The sequence below is a fragment of the Stomoxys calcitrans genome, chromosome 4, assembly GCF_963082655.1.
Source record: "Stomoxys calcitrans chromosome 4, idStoCalc2.1, whole genome shotgun sequence".
Taxonomy (NCBI): domain Eukaryota; kingdom Metazoa; phylum Arthropoda; class Insecta; order Diptera; family Muscidae; genus Stomoxys; species Stomoxys calcitrans.
The window spans coordinates 7,107,744-7,135,572 of NC_081555.1; the positions used below are offsets into that span (position 1 = coordinate 7,107,744).

A 27,829-nucleotide genomic window follows, 5' to 3' on the forward strand; every position below is an offset into this window, starting at 1 on the left:
AAAAGTTTTTTTATTTTTTTTTTGAAAAAGTTCACAGTTAAAATATTTTCTTTTAGACAAAATGTTGTTAAAAGTTTTTTAATATAATTTCTTTACAAAATTGATAAACATTTTTTTAAAAAATTCTTACATAGAAATGAAATTTTGGCAAAATTTTGAATAAAAACAAAATTTGCAACAAAAATGGAGTTTTGACAATATTTTCAATAAGAATCGAATGGTGACAAAATTTTCTAAAAAAAAAATAAATTTTTGACATTTAACAAACCAAAAACTTTGAAAAAAAAAATTTCAATAAAATATTGTCAATATCTGCGAAATTTTTTGAAACAAATTTTGTTTTTCAATTCCTTACTTTAGGTAGGCGCAAATTCCTCTTTTTGACTAATTGTAAGTTTCCTCCAAATTAGCACACAATTACTTCATGACCATGTCTCATTTATTATGAATTTTTTATGGCGTGTGAAACTCTTTAAATATGATCTGATTATCACTTTTTAATATGCTGTCATTGTCATTTGACATGTTTGTTTTGAGCTGCAATAACAAATGGCAAGAAGTGAGGGGAAATATGAAAAAAGGCTTACAATTTAAAATGCATTTGCTTAATGTCAACCAAGCAAGCGGGCATACAACAAAAATAAGAAAACAAACGCACACAAAACGATGCCTTACATGTATGGCTGGCTAATGTAATTAAAACTAGCAGGAAAAATTAACACATTCATAAACAAGGCAAGCAGCTCCAAATGAACGTCACAGAGCGCCTTTTCCTCCATGAACTCGGTCATAAACCAAAAACAGCAAAACATACAAAAAAAAAAAAACCGCCAACAAACGCTTTGTGGTAATTATGTAGAGCTATAGAGAGAATCCAGGCCTAAAGATTGATGTATGCCAAGCGCAAAAGGAAATCCAAAACGAAAAACACAAGAGGCTTGCTGTGAGTGTTTTTTTTATTTTATTATTATGATTGAAATGGGAAAAGTAAAACATAAAAGTGGTAATTTGTTATAAAAAAAAAAAACTTTAACAAAACAACGAAAAGTGAAGTGATGCTGTAGCAGAGCAGCAAATCAGTGAACTGTAGCACATGACAAACGATTATCACAGCTTACACACCTTACTCCACTACCGGTGAATGAAAAATGGCCTATAGCTAAACACACTCGAAGAGAAATAGTTAATCAAATGTGGAGATGCCCATGGAGTGAAGTACCTGTACCAGCACCTAACAAAGGGTCTATTTAATTAAAAATAAGCCTGGGGTGTGTGGTATTTGCAAAAAATGGGTTTAAAAATAGGTCAACCACTAATTGACAGAGACAGATTACATACGAAATTTTGAAGGTAATTAGTAAACTTGAACGCCAATAACACCAAGTGGGAGTTGTTTTTCGAAAAAAATTATGTTCCTACAATTTTTTGAGAAAATTTCGAAAATATTAACAAAATGGTGCCAAATTTTCCTAGGAAATAAAATTTTGACAGAATTTCTCAAAAAAATTAAATTTTGACATAATTTTTTATTGAAATCAAATTTTGACAAAATTTCGTATAGAAATTAAATTTTGACAAAAAACATAGGCTATATAATTTTTTGATATCGGAAGGGGGGCGGACTCTCGCCCTTACCCCAAAAGTACTACCCAAATATAAAAGTGCACCGATCAACACGTTATATGACTCAAATGAAAGGTATTCAAAAGTAGAGTACGAATTTCATATTAAAAATTGAGTCCAAGTAACAGGGGGCCGCCCCAACCCCAAAACACCCTAAAATAGGTTAATTGCACCAGCACGACAATATGGGACTTAAATGAAAGGTATTCGGGAGTAGATTACGAATATAGTCAGGAAGAAGGAGTAGAGTTTATTATTTGTTGATATCGGAAGGGGGCGGACCCTCCCCCGTTACACCAAAAACACCAGCCAAAATCAAAAGTGGACCGATAAGGACAATATGGATATCAAGTGAAAGGTATTCAAGAGTAGAATACGAGTATTTTATTAAATATTGGGTCCAAGTACCTAGGAAGTCGCCCTAACCACAAAACTTCTAAAAGCAGACAAATTGAACGTCCATATCAATATGAGACTCAAATGAAAGGTATTCGGGAGAAGATTACGAATTTGGTATACAAAATCAGATCGAAGTGTAGGAGGTCATTCCACCCCCGAAAAACACCCCAATTAAGCATATGACCCATCATGACTATATGAGAGTCGATTTGTTTGTTTGGTTCGTAGAGTCAGAAACGGCTAAACCGATTTTCTTAAAATTTTCACAGACTGTGGGGGTTTTTGTGGAAAGAAACATAAGTTATATAATTTTTAGAAATCGCATGGAAGCGGCCCCTTACCCCAAAAACGCCAAACAAAACAAAAAGTGGTCTGAAAGGCCCAATATGGGTACCAAATGAAAGATATTGGAGACTAAAAAAAGAATATCATATTTAATTTTGGGTTAATGTACCCAGCGGGCCTCCCCAACTCCAAAACTCCTATAAACAGATATATTCGACGTTCGTATTAATATGCGACTCAAATAAAAAGTATTCGGCAGGAGATTACAAATATGGCATAAAAAATTAGGGCCGAGTTATGGGTCGCCCCACCCCCAAATACCCCCAAATGGGCATATCAGCCGACCATGGCTATATGGGATTCAAATGAAAGATATCTGGGAGTAGATTACGAATATGACATTAAACTTTGCCTTCAAGTCTAGGTGGCGCTTTTCCTCCTAAAAATATATCGAATAGCTTAATTGACCCATTATGGCAATATGGGACTCAAATGAAAGGTATTTGAGAGTAGAAAACGAATTTGATATCCAATTTTGTAGCCAAATGTTTGGGAGTACACCTTAAATCACCCCCTAAACTGAACTACACTTCCGACTATAGCAATATTGAGCTCAAATCAACGATATTTGGGAGTAAAAGACGAATTTGATATCTATTTTCAGGGCAAAGTGCCGGTGGCCGCCCTAGCCTCAAAACACCTCCAAACGGTTCATACTTACCGACCATGGCAAATTAAAGGGATTTAGGAGTGTCGAGTCGAAATGTCTCCCCTAAAAAGCACTTCTCATTACCATAATTTTCAAAAACACCAGATCTACGAGATTGGTTATGTGATTCGTTTGCAATTGCAATTTTTTGGCACTCTCATAGTCACCAAAAACAAAAAATACTTCTATTGTTGGGGTCGGGTGCAGCGGGGGCCGTCCAAAACCTGCCAAATATTCATTTGGCAAATCACGACAATATAGAGTCATGTGTTTGGGGAGCCGCTCCACCCAAAATACCTATCTACTATCAAAAAGCTATTTGGGGTGTAAATTTATTGATTTTCGGGAAATTGATTTTCATTTTCGAGGTCCACCCCACCCTTAAGCACAACTTATTTACCGATCATGCCACTATGGGCCTCATATGAAATGTTTTAGAAAGTAGAGCACGAATTTTATGTTTACTTTAAGGCCCAAGTAACCATCCCCTAAAATACCCCCTAAACCGGAAATATTTACCAATTTATAGGACCAAAAAGAAAGGCATTTGGGAGTAGAATAAAAATTTGCCCACGAACCAAACAGGGACAAACTTCTCACACATCAATGCGTGCTTTCCGATTCAAGTTGAGTTTGTCAATGAAAAGCGACCTTTTTTATAGCTAAGGCCGAACGGCGTGCCGCAGGCGACACCTCTTTGGAGTGAATTTTATACATGAAATAAAAAGAAATAAAATTTTTACAAAATTTCCTAAGAAATGAAATTTTTACAAAATTTCCTAAAAAAATTAAATTTTTACAAAATTTCCTAAAGAAATGAAATTTTGACAAAATTTTACAAAAAATTAAATTTTAATAAAATTTCCTATAGAAATGAAAATTTTGCAAAAAATTCCCATAGAAATGAAAATTTGACAAAATTTCCCATTGAAATGAAAATTTGACAAAATTTTACAAAAAATTAAATTTTAATAAAATTTCCTATAGAAATGAAAATTTTGCAAAAATTTCCATAGAAACGAAAATTTGACAAAATTTCCCATAGAATGAAAATTTGACAAAATTTTACAAAAAAATAAATTTTAATTAAATTTCCTATGGAAATGAAAATTTTGCAAAAATTCCTATAGAAATGAAATTTTGATAAAATTGCCTATAGATAATTAATTTCCACAACACTTCTTGTATTACAATAAAACAAATTTACAAAAATTTCTATAAAAATACGATCATGTTCATACATTGATAAAGCTAATTGACAGTCTTATGATTTTCCTATTTTTAAGATCTCAAAACTTATTCATATCGATAATATTCCTGATCGGGCGCCATTTGTTTATTTTATTTCTTTTTCTTATGATTTTCCTATTTTTAAGATCTCAAAACTTATTCATATCGATAATATTCCTGATCGGGCGCCATTCGTTTTTTTTTATTTCTTTTTGATTTCTAAACCAAAAAGCTTCTTAAATATTTTCCATTTAAGCCATTCAGAAACATTATTTTCCTCTAGAGTACTCAATTTTTAAAATAATGCTTTTGTTATTCTGCATCAAGCGCCTTTAACTAATAACAGACATAACATTAGGGTCATATAGAAGCATATTCCCTATTGATAGCATCTTTTTGTTATAAAAATAAAATTTTTTTTTTGTAGATTTTTAGATGTAGCTTTTCATTTCCATAAAAAGAATTTTATCACCAATTAAAAAGTAACACATTTCATTATTTAGAGCTTTCCCCCACCTACCTACTTTCAGGTGTGGCTGGCTTGTGGCTTCTGGCTCTTTTGTAATACCATTGAAAACCCTTTTAAAATTGATGATTTTTATGATTTCCTGTTAAGATGATTATTATGGCCTTACAATCTAAGATCTTGATTAATTTGATAACTGTGGTAAAAGTAGCACTTTCATTTATTGGACTTTTCAAGCGCAGCTAAGTAGACAAAGACGAAGAAGAAGAAAACACTTTTGTTTTCATATTCATTCTGGAAGACATGGAAATTTATGTTTAACAAACTAAATCTAACACTAAGTGCTTGGAAAATGTTCCTCCTCTGGTTAATGTGTGCGTTAAAGCAAATCACCAGAAATTCCAAAAGGCCCAGACCAATCTATCATCATAAAATCATGCATAACTAGGTGATGGAGTGAGTGCGGAGCAGCACAAGATTTTTTAAGATAGCAAAGATGCTGGTGGTTGCTGGCTTTGATGTGGATATGACTTGTGATGTCTGCTTGGCACCGCTCGCTCGTCTGTTTTATGGCCATTGAATGCTGCAGTAGTTAAAGCTGCTGATCATCATGGAATGATGTTGTTATTACTTCATCCCATTCCTTAACTGCTTACTGTGGCTGCTGATTCCACTCAGATCATCATGATCGTGTGTTGATGATAGTTGGTTCTGTTTATGTCCATCTGGGGTTTTTTGATTATTCATCTTGAAAGAAACTGCTGCAACTGGTTAGGCGTTAAGGGGATTTTGGCTAAGGTTCGCCTTCGGAATGTGGCAAAAGAGTTTTTTTTTTATTTCTAGTAAATGCTTCTTGCTTGTTTAAGCAAAATCTTACTCAACCTTTTATGACGTTCAGTTTATACTTTGCCCATTAATGTTGCAATTATTTTCAAAGTTAGAAAACATTCAAGCAAAAACTTAAATAAATAACATGTTGATGTTTATGTGTCTTGTGGCCGACGCCGCTTGTTAATCATCACGATTTCTAATGCAACCCATATTTAGATTTTTGTACTTTTTTTCTTTCAATTTTATTGTTGGTATGTAAGCTCCCCATAACTTTTTACCGTCAATCACAACAAACAACGCATAGACACACGTCTCATCCTAGGCCACTTTCATAGGAGGCTCCCAGAAAAGAGGGCTGAACAATTTTAATCATAAAAATGATTTAATTAAAAATGCGTCATAAAGTCCAGACATGTTTTTCAGATTACTCCAAGATTATGTCTGGATTTGATTTGAGCAAATGTCTGGCCATTGGATAACAAGGTAGGCCATAGAAAATTATAAGCTTGTTCTTAGGGTCTTGTGATAATCACAAGCATTTAAATGAGGATCACCAGGAAGTTAACAAGGCAAGCTAAAGCAAAGACTTTTTGGTATTTGGTCTTTTTAAAGATGTTTTTAAGAAATCTAAATTCCAAATAATTAAATCATTAGAATTATTGTTGATTTGTCCAAATTTCATTTCTATAGGAAATTTTGTCAAAATTTCATTTCTATAGCAAATTTTGTCCAAATTTCATTTCTATAGGAAATTTTGTCAAAATTTCATTTCCATAGGAAGTTTCGTCAAAATTTCACTTCTATGGGAAATGTTGTCAAAATTTCATTTATATAGGAAATTTTGTCAAAATTTCATTTCTATGGAAAGTTTTGTCAAAATTTCATTTCAATAGGAAATTTTGTCAAAATTTCATTTCTATAGGAAATTTTGTCAAAATTTCATTTCTATAGGAAATTTTGTCAAAATTTCATTTCTATAGGAAATTTTGTCAAAATTTCATTTCTATAGGAAATTTTGTCAAAATTTCATTTCTATAGGAAATTTTGTCAAAATTTCATTTCTATAGGAAATTTTGTCAAATTTCATTTCTATAGGAAATTTTGTCAAAATTTCATTTCTATAGGAAATTTTGTCAAAATTTCATTTCTATAGGAAATTTTGTCAAAATTTCATTTCTATAGGAAATTTTGTCAAAATTTCATTTCTATAGGAAATTTTGTCAAAATTTCATTTCTATAGGAAATTTTGTCAAATTTCATTTCTATAGGAAATTTTGTCAAAATTTCATTTCTATAGGAAATTTTGTCAAAATTTCATTTCTATAGGAAATTTTGTCAAAATTTCATTTCTATAGGAAATTTTGTCAAAATTTCATTTCTATAGGAAATTTTGTCAAAATTTCATTTCTATAGGAAATTTTGTCAAAATTTCATTTCTATAGGAATTTTTCTCAAAATTTCATTTCTATAGGAAATTTTCTCAAAATTTCATTTCTATTACAAATGATGTCAAAATTTCATTTCTATAGGAAGTTTTGTCATTTTTATAGAAAATTTGGATCGATTAAAGCTAGCCCCCCTAAATTTTGCCTAGTTGGTCCATGTTTAGCTATTGTAGCCATATTAACAAGTCTCTGTATTATATTTTGAGACTCTTGAGGAAATAGTTCTTTTCCGATTTGGCTGTAATATAAAACGATGACTTCTGTTAAGACCTTCAAATTCTATACTTACTATGGCTCAAATGATCCATACATCAATCCAATACACATCGATCTCTCGATTTGACATCTTGAGCACCTACATGAAGCAAATACAAATATATAAAAAGTTGTAAAAAGGACAGCGCGAATTTTGTAGAAATTTTAAGAAATGTGGTTAATTTACAAATTTCTTCAAAAAATGCACCATTTATGAACAAATAGTAGCTGTATCGAGGCCACCGTAGCGCAAGATTAGCATGTCCGCCTATGACGCTGAAATATGTGGTTATTCTCTCCAAATGCTGGCGACATTTGTGAGGCACTCTGCTATGTTAAAACTTCGTCCCAAAGAGGTGTCGCACTGCGCACGCCATTCGGACTCGGCTATAAAATGGAGGCCCCTTATCCTTGAGCTTAAACTTGAATCGGACAACACTCATTGATATTTAAGAAGTTTGCCCCTGTTCCTTAGTGGAATGTTCAGGGGCAAGTTTGCATTTGCAGCTATATCGAAATATGCGCTATTTGGGTCAAACCTCGCACGGATGCCAAGGGATCCAACGAAGCTCATTATGTCAAATTTAATTAAAATCGGGTAACAAATGTGCTTTTTTGGCCAAAAACCATAAATGGAGAGATAGGTGTATATGGCAGCTAAATCCAAATAATGACCGCTCTGCACCATATCTGGCACAGATGACGAAGTGTGTATATTAGCTTAGGGTCTATTATGGCCCTCAGATCTTAAATTAGGAGATCGGTCCATATATATAGACCGATCTGGACCATATTTAATACGGATGTGAGAGGTTACGCGCTTTCACATCCGCTCACGCTGTCAAATTTCAGCAGTAATGAATGCGCTTTGTTTTGTGTCCAAGAGCTTGAATCGGGAGATCGGTATATAAGGCAGCTATATCCAAATATGGACCGATCTAGAACATATTGGGTACGGATGTCGAGGGCTCAAACACAGCTTACTGTTCCAAATATTGGCAAAATCCGGTAATAAATGGGGCTTTAATGGGTCTAAAACCTCAAATCAGCCGGGGATTAATCAAGATATAGTCCCATATAGCCCTTCTTCGAACTTAACCTTCCTACGAAAAAAAAACAAACAAAGTTTCAACTAAATATCTTTATTTTTAAAAACAGTAGCGTGATTTCAATAGACAGACGTACATACGGACGGCAGGGCTAGACTGTATGGTCTTAGATTTTTACGAAGATCAAGAATATGTATACTTTATAGCTTCGGAAATGGAACATACCTACATCATTCGGTGATGGGTATAAAAACAAATGGGATTTGTTGTTATGACCCATTGTTTTTATTTAATTTCTGCCTATAAACAGAAGCCGTGTAAAGAACTTGATAAATGCCATCCATGGTGGAGGGTATATAAGAACTTAACGCGCTTTAAATTGTTATACCCTACACCACTACTGTGGTACAGGGTATTATTATACCCTACATCATTACTGGGGTCAGGGTGTTATAACCTAGTGCATTTGTTTGTAACACCCAGAAGGAAGAAAGATAGATCCATTGATAGGCATACCGATCGACTCAGAATCACTTTATGATTCCATTTAGCTATATTCGTATGTCTGTCCATGTTAATTTGTGCACAAATTACAGATCGCAATTTTCATCCGATTGTCTACAAGTTTCGCACATACATATTTTTGTCGTAGAGGCAAACCCTATTGAAATGGAAAAAAAATCGGTTAAAATTTGGATATATCTCCCATATACATGTTCGTCCGATTTTGAGAAATATTGCAATAAAGTGCTCATTTGCTAACCAATTCTCTTGAAATTCGGCAGGAAGGATTTTCTTATGACTCTTTATATTACTGATGGATTTCATAGAAATCAGTACAGATTTAGATATAGCTGACATATATGTATCGCCCGATTTTCACTCATAGAGATACTGTAAGAGCATTTATTGACCAATCTTGTCAAAATTTTCAACGACTACCACAATATCTAAGAAGTTTGGTTGAAATCGGTTCAGATTTAGATATAGCTCCCAAATATATGTTGGTCAGATTTTGAGAAATATGGCAATAAAGCGCTCATTTGTTAACCGATTCTGTTGAAATTCGGCAGGAAGGTTTTTTTAGGACTCTTTATATTACTGATGGATTTCATAGAAATCAGTTCAGATTTAGATTTAGCTGCCTTATATGTATATCGACCGATTTTCATTTCTAGAACCTCTGCAAGCGTAGTTGTTAACCAATCCTACCAACATTTTGCACAACGCATTCCTCGATGACTACCACACTATCTGAGATGCTTGCTCAAAATCGGTTCAGATTAAGATATAGCTCCCATATGTATGTTAGTCCGATTTTGAGAAATATTTCAATAAAGTGATCAATTGGTAAGCGAATCTCTCAAAATTTGAAAGGAAGGATTTTCTTATGACTTTTAAAATTACTTGTGAATTTTATGGACATCGATTCAGTTTCAGATATATCTGCCATATATACATATACATATATACAGTTTGACCTTATTTGCTCAAAATATAATACCAATTGTTTAATAACCATCTGAAAACATCCGCCGAGGTTCGTCAAAATCGGTACAGAATTAGTTATAGCTCCCACTTTGTACTTATAGGCAGGTAGGGTATTATACAGTCGGCACCACCTGACTTTTGCATTTCCTAATTTCTTCTATACTTTTCCTGGTTTCTTCTATATTTTTTTTGTTTTTTGTTTTTCTTTTAGGCAAACTTTAATAACAACTGAAAAACAAGCTGCAGCTCTAAAAATCCATCAGAAAAACGAAGGTAAGTCGATATTTTAATAAATATTAAAATTTAATTAAATGCTGTGTATAAACATTGAACACTTTCTACCATCTATTTTTTTTCCTCACTTTGAACAATTTAATTTTCTGAAGATATTTCTTACATTTAAATCATTAATATTGCATTTTTTTCTGGATACATCTATGACAGTTGCAACTTTATGTCTTAATCGATTATCATCTAAGCATCGTTTTATTTTATTTGAATATTTCTCCATATGCCTGAATGCACAAACAAGTTGTCATTAAACGTTATCAAAATCTTGCGCAAGTCTCTTTGGCATTATCCCATCAGATGTAAGCATATGCATATGCGCCGACGCATTAATAAATCCTGTTTTCTTAAGAAAGAAGAAAAATACATCCTACATCATTAATCATAAGTTTTTTTTTATTTTTTCTTTAAATTTTTGGCGATGAACATTTATGATAATAATGAAACGTAAAACTTTGTAATATATGTTGTCCATCATATTGACCACTAGGGAAGGTATTACAACTGGCAATGGTAGACTTAAAAAAATATGTTAAGTCTTGCCATCTGTGATAGAAGAAAGATTAAGTTTGTAATAGCAATAACATAATGGTTGATTAGAAGCAATTGAGGTCTTCAAAAGGTTGTGAAAACTTTATCTGTGTTAGTAACATCAATTTAAGTTTAGTATGCTAATTTACAACATGGTCGTAGAGACACAGATGATGCAGAACGAATACAGTTCCAAGAAAATATACTTAAAAGTATAAGTTATACTTTGCGTCTTATTACTGAAGATAAAGTCTTTTAATAAAGAGGGAAATGACAAGCCCAACAATTACAATCGTTCTTTAGTATTTATATTTTAAATAAAAGTTTATGTCCTTTGAGCTTAGCCACTTAAATAAAATCTTAATTTTGAAGTATGTTTTCTTTGCCTTAAAATCATTTTCAAATTCTGACGATCAAAAAATTTTTTTTATACCCACCACCATAGGATGGGGTATACTAATCGAAATATTGATCTGCGAGGCCACCGTAGCGCAGAGGTTAGCATGTCCGCCTATGACGCTGAACGCCTGGGTTCGAATCCTGGCGAGACCATCAGAAAAAAAAATTTTTTTTTTCTTAGTGGAATGTTCATGGGCAAAATTTGCATTTGATCTGCGACCCCATAAGGTATATATACATTCTGGATCATCCCGATATTCTGATTCCATCTAGCCATGCCCGTCCGTCTGTCTGTCCTTCTGTCGAAATCACGATAGCGGTCGAACGCGTAAAGCTAGCCGCTTGAAATTTTGCACAGATACTTAATATAGATGTTGGTCGTTAGGGGATTGCAAATGGGGCATATCCGTTCAGATTTGGGCATAGCTCCCATATAAACCGATCTCCCAATTTGACTTCTTGAGCCCCTGGAAGCCGCAATTTTCGACCGATTTGGTTGAAATTTTTCACATTCTTCCAACAACTGCGCCCAGTTCGGTCTAAATCGGTCTATAACCTGATATAGCTCCCATATAAACCGATCTCCCGACTTGACTTCTTGAGTCCCTAAGAGCCGCAATTTTTGCCTGATTTGGTTGAAATTTTGCATGTAATGTTCTGTTATGACTTCCAACAGCTGCAGCAAGTACGGTCTAAATCGGTCTGTAACCTGATATAGCTCCCATATAAACCGATCTCCCGACTTGACTTCTTGAATCCCTAAGAGCCGCAATTTTTGCCTGATTTGGCTGAAATTTTGCATGTAATGTTCTGTTATGACTTCCAACAGCAGCACCAAGTACGGTCTAAATCGGTCTGTAACCTGATATAGCTCCCATATAAACCGATCTCCCGATTTGACTTCTTGAGCTCCTAAGATCCGCAATTTTTGCCGGATTTGGCTGAAATGTAATGTTCTGTTATGACTTCCAACAGCTGCACCAAGTACGGTCTAAATCGGTCTATAACCTGATATAGCTCCCATATAAACCGATCTCCCGACTTGACTTCTTAAGCCCCTGGAAGCCTCAATTTTTATCCGATTTGGCTGAACATTTTCACATAGTGCTCTGTTATGACTCTCAACAACTGTGCCAAGTACGGTCCAAATCGGTCTATAACCTGATATAGCTCCCATATAAACCGATCTCCCGATTTGACTTCTTGAGCTCCTAAGAACCGCAATTTTTGCCGGATTTGGGTGAAATTTTACATGTAATGTTCTGTTATGACTTCCAACAGCTGCGCCAAGTACGGTCTAAATCGGTCTATAACCTGATATAGCTCCCATATAAACCGATCTCCCAATTTGACTTCTTCAGCCTCTGGAAGCCGCAATTTTTGTCCCATTTGGCTGAAATTTTGCATGTAATGTTCTGTTATGACTTCCAACAGCTGCGCCAAGTACGGTCTAAATCGGTCTATAACCTGATATAGCTCCCATATAAACCGATCTCCCAATTTGACTTCTTGAGCCCCTGGAAGCCGCAATTTTTGGCCGATTTGGTTGTAATTTTTCACATAGTGTTCTGTTATGACTCTCAACAACTGTGCAAAGTACGGTCCAAATCGGTCTATAACCAGATATAGCTCCTATATTTTAGCAGAATCCATAGTGGTGGGTTCCCAAGATTCGGCCCGACCGAAATTAGCACGCTGTTACTTGTTTTTGTTTTGGGAGGGAAAACCATTTGCTACCTTTTTTCCCTTATATAATAAAAGATATCCCAGCTTAACATTTAGGTCTTTTTTTATTATTTTTACTAATATGTCTTCTATACTTTCTGTAGCGTATTTGTTAGTAATTTCAAAAAAAAATCTAAATAATTATACACACCTGCTATTTCTCCAATGCGTTAATGGGGGAACGCCTTAAATTTTGAGATGCTGCAATAAAACCAAAAAAAAAAGGCGTTAATTACTTTTACTCTCAAAAAAACGAACCAAAAACAATAAGCAGCACGACTGCTAAATATATAAACAAACGGAGAAATTCTCCAAGCAAAAGGAAATTTCTTCGCTTCCACCTTAAGAAGCCTACATTTCTCTTTTTTTACAACTTTTTTTGGTGCATGTTAACCATGTATCTCAACAAGAGCTCTGACAGTAGCCCACATACATAGTTGTGGGTTTTGCTATTTTAGACATAAATATTCATTTGCAACATGAGCTCTGTCAGTCATTGACATATGTCTGTGAAAACAGCAACAGCAACAACAACACTAAGGTTATTGCAGAAAGAAATCTAGATTTCCGCACACCAAAACCGACATCCATCAGCCATACATTTAGAGAAATGTTATAAATCAAATTGTATAAGGCCAAACCAACAACAACAACGACAACAAGAGAACAACAGAGGCAAAGCTCATCATCATCATGGCCAAGAAAAGTCAAAGTTTTCATACAAACCCATAGTCAGACACTTGAATGCTCATATATGTATGAGCAGTGACAAACAACATTGGCATTGCCAGTCGGTAAAAGTCTCTTTAGAAACTGCACCAAAGTCAGACGCATTTCAAAAAGATTCACACTAAGAGCCATATTATGTTTTTTTGTCTATTTGTTTGTCTGTCCGTCCTTCCCTACTCGACATGCATCTCAAATGTAGTTGGTGAGTTTTGAAAAGAAAGCATTTCTTTTTTTTTCGTTGGGAAAACAAGTCAACTTTGGGGCAAATATTTACTCCCTCTCGCCTTGAAGGTTTCTATGCAATCTCCCTCTGAATCTTTGTCTGTAATTTCGAATGACTACAGCAAGTAGGGAAAAATAAATGAAAACATAAATAAACAATCAAACGAGAAATTAACATGAACAAAAATTAAAAATAACAATAACATGTTAAGCATAGCAATGATGCCACTACTTGTGGCAACAATAAATTGAACAATTTTCAAATAACAGTGGTTTCAAACACTAACTAATGGGTAATAAGAAGTAAAAACGCGTTTAGGGCGTCCGGACCGAATCTTTCATACCCTTAGGGTTACTCTTTATAAACAGAAACAAAATAAGGATAATGGAATAAAGCAATGCCCATGGAATTTTTTTTTATATATTGGGTTGCCCAAAAAGTAATTGCGGATTTTTTAAAAGAAAGTAAATGCATTTTTAATAAAACTTAGAATGAACTTTAATCAAATATACTTTTTTTACATTTTTTTTCTAAAGCAAGCTAAAAGTAACGGCTGATATCTGACAGAAGAAAGAATGCAATTACAGAGTCACAAGCTGTGAAAAAATTTGTCAACGCCGACTATATGAAAAATCCGCAATTACTTTTTGGGCAACGCAATATTTGGTTAAGAACTGCTCAAGATGTCTAATGGAGAGATCCGATTATATAGGAGCTACATCAGGTTATGGACCGATATAGACCAAACTTAGTGTAGATGTCAGAGGGCAAAGCAGAAGTCATCGAGCAAAATTTCAGACAAATCTGTGTTGATGTTGAAGGCCAAATTCTTCAACATCTGCGCCCATGCCATGACGGATGACAAGGACGAATAGACCAAGGATATTTTCTACGAGCGCCTAGAAAAAAAATATGACGACTGTCCCGTCTATGATGTTTAAATCGTTCTGGAAGATTTTAATGCAAAAATAGGGAAGAAAAATATATTTAGCCCATGAGCCGAAAAATTTAGCCGATACAAAGAAACTTTCGATTATGGATTGAGGCTAATAGACTTCGCCTCGGGGAAGAACAATTAGTTTTTGGGTTGCCCAAAAAGTAATTGCGGATTTTTCATATAGTCGGCGTTGACAAATTTTTTCACAGCTTGTGACTCTGTAATTGCATTCTTTCTTCTGTCAGTTATCAGCTGTTACTTTTAGCTTGCTTTAGAAAAAAAGTGTAAAAAAGTATATTTGATTAAAGTGCATTCTAAGTTTTATTAAAAATTCATTTACTTTCTTTTAAAAAATCCGCAATTACTTTTTCGGCAACCCAATAATTAGCTTCAACACATTCCAACATCGAAGGATTCACACGGCCACATGGCTGTCATACGAGAAACCAAATAGGTCAAACACAAAGTGAAGTCCGTTGGGCTAAACATGTATTCGAAGTGTCGAAAGAAGCATTCAAGTGTTTAGACTTCCTTAAACGGTGTAACAATTACTTCACTCCGTCTGATCTTCTTAACATCTACACCACTTTCATAAGGCCGAAAATGGAGTACAACTCAGATGTATGCGTTGGAGCTTCAAAATCATCCCTGGAGCTACTGGATCGTGTACAGAGGAGAACGATGGCTTTGATTGGGGACAGTCAATGTAAGCACTACCTCCTTTTCCCCCCTCCAATTCCTAATTTCCTCTCGCCAACGCAATGCACTGTATTCATAGGGGACATCCCCTGCGTGTGGGCTGACAGAAAAAAAAGGTTCTCACGCGTCATAGTGTGGCGCGAAATCGTACGTTTCTCGCTGTCGATGGCATGGATTTTCGCTAAAAATAAAACTGGAACCATAATTATAGGGTACTAATCTACTTATTAGTACCCTACCGTAGCGCAGAGATTATCATGTCCGCCTATGACGCTGAACGCCTAGGTTTGAATCCTGGCGAGACCATCAGAAAAAATTTTTTTTTCAGCGGTGGTTTTCCCCTCCTAATGTTGGCAACATTTGCCACGTAAAACTTTTCTCCAAAGAGTTATCGCACTGTGGCACTTCGTTCGGACTCGGCTATAAAAAGAAGGCCCCTTATCACTGAGCTTAAACTTGAATCGGACTGTACTCATATAAGAGAAGTTTGCTCCTGTTCCTTAGTGAAATGCTCATGGGCAAAAATTTGCATTGCAATCTACTCATTCCGTTTGTAACATCTCGAAATATTGAGCAGGGACAACGTAAAGTGTATATATACCTGATCGTCTCAACATTCTGAGTCGAACTAGCCCGTCCGTCCGTCTGTCTAAATCATGAAAGCGGTCGTACGCGTAGAGCTAGCCGCTTGAAATATTGCACAGATATTTTATATTAATGTAGGCGATTGCAAATGGGCCATATCGATCTCCCGATTAGATTTCTTGAGCACCTGGAAGCCTCAATTTTTGTGCGATTTGGTTGAAATTTTGCAACAACTGCGCCTTATACGGTCCAATCGGTATATAACCAGACATAGCACCCATGTAAACCGATCTCCCGATTTGACTTCTTGAGCCTCTGGAAGACGAAATTTTTGTTCGATTTGGCTGACATTTTGCAAATAGTGTTCTGTTATGACTCATAACAACTGCGCTAACTAGCTCCCATATAAACCTATCTTCCGATTTGACTTCTTGATACCCTGGAAACCGCAATTGTTGTCGGATTTAGCTAAAAATTTTGCACATATTGGGTTGCCCAAAAAGTAATTGCGGATTTTTTAAAAGAAAGTAAATGCATTTTTTATAAAACTTAGAATGAACTTTAATCAAATATACTTTTTTACACTTTTTTTCTAAAGCAAGGTAAAAGTAACAGCTTATAACTGACAGAAGAAAGAATGCAATTACAGAGTCACAAGCTGTGAGAAAATTTGTCAACGCCGACTATATGAAAAATCCGCAATTACTTTTTGGGCAACCAATAGTATAGTGTTATGACTTTGAATAAATTTACCAAGTACAGTCGAAATTCGTTAAGAACCTGATATTGCTTTTATATAAACCGATTTCCTGATTTGGCTTCTTGAGCCCTTACAAGCCACAATTTTTGTCCAATTTGGCTGAAATTTAGAGAGCAATTCAGAGACCCTGGAAGCCGCAATTTTTGTCCGATTTTGTTAAAATTTTGCACATAGTATTCAGTTATGACTCAAAACAACTGCGCTAAGTACGGTCCAAATCGGTCAAGAATATGATACAGCTCCCATATAGATCTATCTCCCGATTTGACTTTTTGAGCCCCTGGAAATCGCAATTTTTTCCGATTTGGCTGAAATTTTGCTTAGTGTTCTGTTATGATTTCCAACAAATGTGCCAACTACAGTCCAACTCGGTTAAGAACCTGATATAGCTTCCATATAAACCGATTTCCTGATGTGACTTCTTGAGCCCTTACAAGCCGCAATTTTTGTCCAATTTGGCTGAAATTTTGCATGATATGATCTGTTATGACTACCAACAAGTGTACCAAGTAAGGTCCAAATCGGTCCATAATCTGGTATATCTATAGATAAAAACTGATTTGCCGATTTGACTTATTGAGACCTTACAAGCGACCTCACGATTTGACTTCTCCAGCCCAGTTTTTGTCCGATTTGGCTGAAATTTTGCACATAGCGTTCTGTTATGGCTCCCAACAACTGTGCCAAGCACAGTCTAAATCGGTTAAGAACCTGATATAGCTCCCATATAAACCAATCTGCCGATTTGACTCTTGAGCCCTTACAAGCCGCAATTTTTGTACGATTTGGCTGAAATTTTGCACATAGCGTTCTGTTATGGCTCCCAACAACTGTGCCAAGTACAGTCTAAATCGGTTAAGAACCTGACATAGCTCTCATATAAACCGATTTCCCGATTTGACTTCTTGAGAGCCTGGAAGCCTCAACTTTGCACATAGTGTTCTGTTATGACTCCCAACAACTAAGTTCCAAATCCAAGTTCCAACTACGGTCCAAATCGATCTATAACCAGATATAGCTTCCATATTTTAACAGAATCCATGGTGGTGGGTTACCAGCCCTGCCGAACTTAGCACGCTTTTATTTGTTTTTTTTTTTTTTGGTAAAGTTGAAACCACTGTGCTCCCTACGCTTAGTTCGCAGTTTATAACACTGCAGATGGTGCTAATGATGGCTTATCTGGGTGTATAGCTTTGCTGCCAAGTCATTAATGACCATATGAAAGCGATGGCTTTAGAAATGCCTCCTTTTTTAGCATACAAATCCGCTATTATGAGACAGTGAGAGGGGTAGCGAGCGAGGGTGGCTGTGTGTACGAGTACGCCTGCTTCAATGACCATATAATTGGCAAATTCATTTGGTAGACACATTGACCGTGGTTAGTAATCCAACATTACAGTTTTAAGTCATTCAACTTTTATAGCCGACAAAATTCAAAAGAAACTTTCTTCTCTTGAATATGATTAGCGATGTTTTTTGTTGTGGGTAAAAGCAAAGTAAAAGGAGCATGCGCAGCAATGCTTACTCACTTTTGGTGCAACAAGTAGGAAAAAAAAACGCACGCACGTACTACACCAAAGTTTCCATTTGTCATTGACAGATAGACCAAGAGCTATGGGACTGAGCAGAGAGATGAGAGGCAGGTTTAGTTTGCAGTCTAAGCTTAGCTGTTTGCTAGGTGAAACTGTTTTTGCTGAGCAGAATTTTAATTAAAGGGTTTTGCCGGATGATAGAAAAAAAACACTCTGCATGTCTTTGTGGGGGGACAATCCATTTTGGTTTTATTTTCTTTAGAGACTTTTCACTTTTTAATATCACCTAGCTTAAGGCCATTTGTCACCTAAATGTTTTCAATAAATACCAATTTTGGTGTAATTTTATTGTGTTCATGCGAAATCAATTGGCTTTCATCGCACAAATCGAAACTATAACTGGCTCTTAACGGGGGTTCGGGCTCTTAAGAATTCAAGCGGTGTATCAACTTGGGTATGCTAATAATTTCACTTTCAGCAATTCTCTACGAATACCTGAAGAGCTCTAAATAATGTTTGTTATGGTGTGGTGTTATGCGTTTAAAGGAGAATTTTTTTTTTTTTTGTCAAGGGGTTTTAAACGAAAACGAAAGTGAAGCCATGATAAAAAAAAACACAACCACACGTTTTTTTTTTGTTTTTTGAAAAATTTTGTAATCAATATTCAGAATTCTGTGGGGGTGTGAGAATTGAATGAATAATTGCTTAAGCCACCTTTATTTCAACACTCATCGTAGTAGGTATGACTAAGGTCAGTTATTCAAGAAACGCAATCGAGTTAAGTTTTGAAAAATGAAGTGATATAAATGAAGTTAAGCTTGAAAAATGGTTTTATTTCTGTTTTTGGTTATAATGGCAACCGGATGTTCTAATTAATGTTATGAAAAAGAATTCGAAATGGAACAAGACTAGGTCAAAAGCCATCCATGAGTAGTGGAGTTTAAAGGTTTATTTTCAAAACAAAGTGTATTTTGTTAAACTGTTAATAAACCCAACAATTTTTTTTTTATTCCTGTGTATATTTGGCTTCCCATTCATTAGATCACCTTAAATGATCACATATTTTATAATTTTCTTCATTTTTTAGTTTGTAATACTAACATAGTTAACCATTACATCATTACATGAGCACAGTGATTAGACAAAAACTTGCATCTTGGTTGGATTCCAGACAAAAATCATGATATAATTATTATATCAACTTTGTGGCAAGTACCAGTTTCTTTGCATAAGTTTCACTTGAAGAGTTGCAAAATAGCCATAGAGAGAGAGGGCCCAGCAGCAGGGGACTATTCCATTTGATGGCCCACTGCTGTATAATGCTCCATTTCTGGTGGCTTGTTGTGTTGAGTGACATTTTCATAAAATTTTCAATTTTCATTTTTTTTCTACTCTAGCTTGAGGAAATTTGTTAGCAATTTGTTTTGGAATCATGTTTTAATTACTTTGGCATTAGGAAAATATGAAAATTGAAGAAATAACGCAAGAAATTTTTGGCATTGCAACAGCAAAGCGGGAAACTCAAACCAACCACCCTCCCTTATTGGACATGATGTGATGGCTAACATGCAAACAAACAAATTTAAAGAGCAGCAAAAGGTGCTTTACATAATCTGCTGGTATTTGGTGAATGGGCCAGCGTTCAAGCGTTTCTTATTTAATTCGTAAATTTAACACGCAATTTAATCATAATCATAAACATAAAACAAATTTAAATACAATGTGCGCTGGATAATTTCGGAAAATGGCTTTTGAAACATTATCCATTTTGCTTGCAAATCACCACAATTTGTTTGGGAATCTATTTAAAGTACATTGAATTGTGTGTGTGTGTGTGTGTTGGCCAATTGTTGCATGTTGTTGGTAGGCGTCTTCATTTCATATGGCCATTATAAAATGATCATAAAAAGTGGTCGCTTAACACATGCCAAACTCTTTTTTAATGTGTTTTGTTTTTAGCACATGTCCTCTTGCTCTGACCACAAGCTCTGATCCCAGGCAATGGTAAGGAGGCTTTAAATATATGAAAGATTAAGACTTTATGAAGGGTGCCAACAGTGAAAATAATGTTTTCTCTGCATGACCTTTGCTAAATGCTAAGAAAGTGAAAATTGGTTTAAACGTTAAGGAAAGTGAATTTAAATTGTCAATGGAGTTTTTGAAGTTGAATAGTAGTTTGAGATGCTACGAAAATAGTATATCGCTTGACTAACAGTTTAACAATATAAGTGCCTGTATCTGAATCCCATATGATCTTTATTGGTCTACGAATTGAGGTTTGGATGTAAGGTGTACTCCATTCTTGATGATCCATGATGTTTGATTTAGGGGTATTTTCGGGGTGAGGTGGTCCTCCGGACACTTGGCCTTGAAAAAAATACCAGCATCGTATTCTTCTCTCAAATACCATCTATTTAAAACCCATATTATCATTGGTTTAAGCGTAGTTTACAGGATGAGACATCCGCCAAACACATGACCCCAAATTCGTTTTTTAATCTCAAATACCTTTCATTTGAGCCACATATTGGCATGGTCGAAAACTTTTACCCTTTGGGGAATATTTTGGGGAAGGGGTGATGCCCTAAATACATGGTCCTACATTTGGATATCAAATTCGTATTCTACTCCCAAATACCTTTGTTTGAGCCCCATATTGCGATGGTCACTAAAAAATTGCTGTTTGTGGGGTATTTTGGGAAAGGGATAGACCCTCAGAAAATTGGTCCCGAAAGTGGGTATCGATTCTTGCTCTGTCCCCCAATACCTTTCATTTAAGTCCCACATTGACATGGTCGGTAAATATGCCCGATTTAGGGGTGTTTTGGGGAGTTTGGTGGTCCCTCAAACACTAAGCCCTGAAAATATATCAGCCACATGCTCTATTTTCATATATCTATATATAATTTATTTGAGCCCCAAATTGCCATTGGTCTCGAAATTGGATGTCAAATTCGTTTTCTAATCTCAAATACCATTCATTTAAATCCCTTATTGCAAAAGCCAGCGAATGGAAGTATGGGCCCTAAAAACTACGATTATCAAGCTCCACTGTCTTGAAGACCCGAATTGTCTTGGTGAGCAAACACGTCCTATTTGGGGGTTGTTATGGTGGTGGGACATCAAAAATTTCCTTGTTTCCTTAAAAAGTTGAACAATGGATCAACATTTCCTTTAGTTCAAAATTATTTCCTTTATATTAAGGATTTTTATTTTAAATGAAATACCATGCTGGAGGCCACCGTAGCGCAGAGGTTAGCATGTCCGCCTATGACGCTGAACGCCTGGGTTCGAATCCTGGCGAGACCATCAGAAAAAAATTTTCAGCGGTGGTTTTCCCCTCCTAATGCTGGCAACATTTGTGAGGTACTATGCCATGTAAAACTTCTCTCGCACTGCGGCACGCCGTTTGGACTCGGCTATAAAAAGGAGGCCCCTTATCATTGAGCTTAAACTTGAATCGGACAGCACTCATTGATATGTCAGAAGTTTGCTCCTTAGTGGAATGTTCATGGACAACATTTGCATTTGCATACCAGCTGCGAAAATAGTATTTGTATGTATATCGCTTGGCTAACATTTAAACAATTTAAATGCCTTTATCTGAATCCCATCTTTACTGATTTATGAAGTCGTTTTCATTTGGTCGGTAAATTTGTACTCTTGGGGAAGGAGCGGTGACCCAAATACATGGTCCCACATTTGGATATCAGATTCATATTCTACTTCCAAATACCTTTACTTGAGCCCCAAATTATGATGGTCAATAAATAATTGCTGTTTGTGGGGAAAATTGGTCCCGAAAATAGGTATCAACTTCGTGCTCTACTCCCCAATACTTTTCATTTGAGCGCCTCATTGAACTGGTCGGTAAAAATGTCCGATTTAGATGTAATTTTGTCAATTTTTTGTTTTAATAGAAAATTTTGTCAAAATTTTATTTTGATAGAAAATTTTGTTAAAATATTATTTTTATAGAAAATGTTGTCAATTTTGTTTTTTATAGAAAATTTTGTCAAATTTTATTTTTATAGAAAATTTTGGTAAAATTTGTATAGCAAATTTTCTCAAAATTTAATTTTTATAGAAAATTTTGTTAAAATTTTAATTTTATAGAAATATTATCAAAATTTTATTTATATAGAAAATGTTATCAAAATTTTATTTATATAGAAAATTTTATCAAAATTTTATTCTTATAGAAAATTTTGTCAACATTTTATTTTTATAGAAAATTTTGTTAAAATTTTATTTTTATAGAACATTTTGTCAAAATTTTATTTTTATAGAAAATTTTGTCAAAATTTTATTCTTATAGAAAATTTTGTCAAAATTTTATTCTTATAGAAAATTTTGTCAAAATTTTATTCTTATAGAAAATTTTGTCAAAATTTTATTCTTATAGAAAATTTTGTCAAAATTTTATTCTTATAGAAAATTTTGTCAAAATTTTATTCTTATAGAAAATTTTGTCAAAATTTTATTCTTATAGAAAATTTTGTCAAAATTTTATTCTTATAGAAAATTTTGTCAAAATTTTATTCTTATAGAAAATTTTGTCAAAATTTTATTCTTATAGAAAATTTTGTCAAAATTTTATTCTTATAGAAAATTTTGTCAAAATTTTATTCTTATAGAAAATTTCGTCAAAATTTTATTCTTATACAAAATTTTGTCAAAATTTTATTTTTATAGAAAATTTTGTCAAAATTTTATTTTTATAGAAAATGTTGGCAAAATTTTATTTTTATAGAAAATTTCGTCAAAATTTTATTCTTATAGAAAATTTTGTCAAAATTTTATTCTTATAGAAAATTTTGTCAAAATTTTATTCTTATAGAAAATTTTGTCAAAATTTTATTCTTATAGAAAATTTTGTCAAAATTTTATTCTTATAGAAAATTTTGTCAAAATTTTATTCTTATAGAAAATTTTGTCAAAATTTTATTCTTATAGAAAATTTTGTCAAAATTTTATTCTTATAGAAAATTTTGTCAAAATTTTATTCTTATAGAAAATTTTGTCAAAATTTTATTTTTATAGAAAATTTGGTCAAAATTTTATTTTTATAGAAAATTTTATCAAAATTTTATTTTTATAGAAAATTTTGTCAAAATTTTATTCTTATAGAAAATTTTGTCAAAATTTTATTTTTCTAGAAAATTTTGTCAAAATTTTATTTTTCTAGAAAATTTTGTCAAAATTTTATTTTTCTAGAAAATTTTGTCAAAATTTTATTTTTCTAGAAAATTTTGTCAAAATTTTATTTTTCTAGAAAATTCTGTCAAAATTTTATTCTTATAGAAAATTTTGTCAAAATTTTATTCTTATAGAAAATTTTGTCAAAATTTTATTCTTATAGAAAATTTTGTCAAAATTTTATTCTTATAGAAAATTTTGTCAAAATTTTATTCTTATAGAAAATTTTGTCAAATTTAAAAATTTTATAGAAAATTTTGTCAAAATTTTATTTTTATAGAAAATTTTGTCAAATTTTTATTTTTATAGAAATTTTTTCAACGATTCCTCCCACAATAATTTTTTTTTAATGAAAATTTTGTATTTTTTATAGAAAATTTTTTGATTTCTTTTTTTTTCTTTGGACAACTTGCCTAACATTTGTTTCTATGATCTTTCAAAATAATTTTCATTTACACATTTAGAAGTATTTTGTGCAACAACAAAGCACACAAAACAACACTCCCTTAATATGAAAATTAAATTCAATCAACCTGGAATTAAAGCATGGATATACAATTTGATGAATACTAATAGAAATCAAACAAAATTCAACCTTACATTGTTAAAGGTAACACCAAAGAAAAGGGTGCTTTAACTGGTTGCTGGAATTGTTGCGATTGTTGTTGCTACATAAGCAATTTTCCAGCGCTTTAGTTAGTATTCCTAGAAAAAATGCTAAAAATATCATAGCTTTTCTCAATACAAGGCATTCATCCAAATATTCATGGCATTCGCTCAACTAAGAGACTCTTGACTCAATGTTACTTTGATGATGATGGCTGCTGCTAGTGCTAGTGGTAGTGGTCCGCCACCGCACCGGCAGCTTGCAACCTGGTGACTTATTTTACATTTCTGTGTTTTGTCTGTCCTGCTTTGTCTGTCTGTCCATTCTATGCACAGATTGCTACACAGCTTTTTGCCATTTTTTGCATTTTTTGATTTGTTACTTTAACAAATTGCTAATGTGCTGCATTGTTGTTGTTATTGTTGATCTTTTTATAGCAACAATGGAACCACCAACAACCACATTGTTGTATGCTAGGTAATCGACTCTGGTTTACCGGCTCAAAGTTACAATAACATAGCGGCGGCAACAAAATATTCGCACTCAAAATGCCAATTGCAGTCGATGCATTGTGTGGTAATTTGCTTGAATTGTAAAGTTGAAAAAAATATATACCACAAAAATAAGCTGGGAGGACAAGGTATCCCAAGATAAGATGACCCCGAGATGGCCAATTTTTCATGGAAAAAAAGAGTCAAGTGCAGGTACTTAACAATAAAAGGCATAGCAAACTATGAGTGTTTTATGACCAACAAAAAAATTTTATTCTTTTAACGGGCTTATATTATTTTTTGAGGTTTGCCTTCCCTGCTTTCTTTGGTCTCCTAATGGAAATGTTGCAAGTCTTTTATTATTGAGACTTGTAGAAGCTTTTTTTTTCACTTGTTAATAATATCAGTTGTTTATTTTAATTTTTTTGCATCGGAGTTTATCTAGAGAAATATAAACCGATAGTGTTTGTTTGTACAAATTGCTCATAAACTTTGAATTTATAAAACGCTCTATCTTCTTTTACAATTTTAAATGCCAAATTGGAACGGTCTTAAACAAATTTTTCTATTTTTTAAGAATAGTGTCAAAGAAGGTGAATAGATATCAATTTAAGGGTAATGCAAGGGATACAGATGTTACTGTAGAATTAAAAGATACAGTTGAATATGAGTAATAATATAAACAAGCAGTACGAAGCCAAGCGAGTATCGATGGTTTAATATAAAATGGACATAGCACAATTTTTTCAAAAATTGAATTTTATGAGAATTCTAGAATACAAATGTCGGATGCAGATTTCCACCAAAACTCAGGTGGATACAATTGTAAATAACAGATTTATAACTATTTAAATAAACGACTATGTCAAGTTTTTTCCTTCTCCTGTAAAGTAACAACAAATCAAGTTTGCGGTTTTTGTTTATTCTGGAAGACAATTGTCAGTTGCACCTTGTCTCAAAATTTTAGGTGAATACGATTGCAGATAACAACGATTTTGAAAAAAGTCAAGTTACGTCAAGTTTTTTCATTATCCTTAAAATTAATAAAAAAAAATCGAATTAGGCTCATTTTTATCTCATCTCATTTTTATATCCCAATTTAAACCGATGTGACCTATTTGTAATCCTTAATGACCCATATCAATAAGAAGTATTCATATTACACTTATTATGCTGGCTATAAGTTCAACAATAACTTTAAAACTACGAAATTATGTGTACTTAGTTTTAGGTCACTCTTTACTACCTATAAGTAAAATATAAAATGAATGCATAGACACTGATATGGCCTTTTTGTTTACAAAAAAAGTTATCAGAGCCAAATTTCAACGTCATTTCTACAGACAGACATGAATAGATTGACTTAGATTGTGAAGTTCATTAAAAATTTACATACGCTCAAGAAATTATGAACATCAACAGAAGTTAAAATTAACTTAATACGAACAAAATTTAACTTTAAATATGCATAATAGCCAATGCTTTATTATATTCGATCATATATTTACTTTATGTTGGAACTCATAAATAAAAAACTTCCAATAGCAGTAAAGAAATTTGAGAAAGATTTTACTTAGTTTTTTTTTTTCACTTTTTACTACCTATAAGTAAAATGTGAACTTAAGGAATATACACTGATTTTTTAATGTCTCATCACGTTGAAATGACGTCCCTCGTTATTCTGCGAGATTGTGAAAAGTTTTTATCTCTCTGTTGTTTCTGCAATTAATCATACGAATTTATGGTAAAGGAAGCTTTAAGGAGCTTTCTGGCAATACTACAGAAGAAGGCCAACTATCTGACGGTCCATCTGGCCACTACTTTCACAGTCTGCCTAAAACTTGCATATACTCTAAAAGCTCGGCAAGGTAATATACGCTATTTTTAAGCTATTGGAGATATATTAAGTTATAGTTTGATTCGGACCACAAGTAAATTGAATGTTGAAGACCATAGTAGAAGTCATTGGGGAATATTTCAGTCCATTCGAATAAGAATTGCGCCTTGTAGGTACCCAAGAAACATATACGGGAGATCGGTTACATGGGAGCTGTATCAGGCTATATGTCGATTCACACCATATTGGACAGGAATGTTGAAAGTCATGGGTCATTGGACGAGAATTGCGTCAAGAAGTCTAGATTCAAGATCGGTTTATATAACACCTATATCAGGTTATGGACCGTTTTAAACCATACTTAACACATTTATTGGAAGTCATAACAAAATACTTCATGCTAAATTTCAACCAAATCGGATAAGAATTACGGCCTCTAGTGGTCCAAGATGTCAAGATCCAAGATCGGTTTATATGACAGGTATATCAGGTTATAAACCGATTTGATACAAATTCGGCACAGTTGCTGGAAGTCATAACAAACTACTTTATGCAAAATTGCAGCCAAATCGGATGAGAATTGCGCCCTCTAGAGGCTCAAGAAGTCAAGACCCCAGATCGGATTATATGGCCGCTATATCAAAACATAGACCGATTTGGCCCATTTACAATCCCAACCGACCCGCGCTAATAAGAATTATTTGGGCAAAATTTCAAGCGGCTAGCTTTACTCCTTCGAAAGTTAGCGTGCTTTCGACAGATTTACGGACGGACGGACATGGCTAGATCGATTTAAAATGTCATGTCGATCAAGAATATGTATACTTTATAGGGTCTTAGACGCATATTTCGAGGTGTTACAAACGAAATGACAAAATTAGTATACCCCCATCCTATGGTGGAGGGTATAATTAAAACCAGAAGAGATATTGTCGACCTCAAGCGTTTTTTTGTAAGGACTTTGATTACTCTCAAATGAAGATTTACCTAATCGAAAATTTGTTCGGAAGTCTAAGGTGACCGGCTTTAAAGGCCTGTCATGAGACTCCTCAGCTCAGAGTTTTTTCTTCCCGTTCTCTAAAGGTCAGATTATGTCTCTAATATACAAAAAGTTACGCATGCGTAAACGAACGGTATCACAAGGCAACCTAATCTCTGCAACTATTTGAGTTGAGCTTTGAGCCGTAAATTAAGATACCGTCAGTTGTCATCAACATCTCCACTCCCTCTATTTTTCTTAATTTTTTTTTTTTTTTTTATTAAAACTCAAAAACCATAAATTTGTTTTTTTTTTCAACGGTATTGATTATTTAACCTTTCCGGGATTTTTGCAAACTAAATTATAATTAAAATATTTACTTTCACTCTCATCAGCTGGCGACAAAAAGAAAGGCATACCTGCATAAATCGAATTCGTTGCAAATGTCTCCAATAATTTATATTTCCTCTAATAAAACTATAAAAAAAACAGCAAATATTTATAAATTGTATGTTATGTGTATAT

The 27,829-nt window shown here is 33.8% G+C and overlaps 1 long non-coding RNA gene across 1 annotated transcript in view; it reads right to left on the minus strand.

Moving 5' to 3' along the window:
* The window catches only part of LOC106090570 (uncharacterized), a 97,303-nt gene that overhangs the window by 2,163 nt on the left and 67,311 nt on the right, over nt 1-27,829 (minus strand). Inside the window, exon 3 of the long non-coding RNA XR_009398221.1 lies at nt 12,878-12,927. This is a non-coding gene — a long non-coding RNA (uncharacterized LOC106090570). The remainder of the gene's footprint in view (nt 1-12,877; nt 12,928-27,829) is intronic.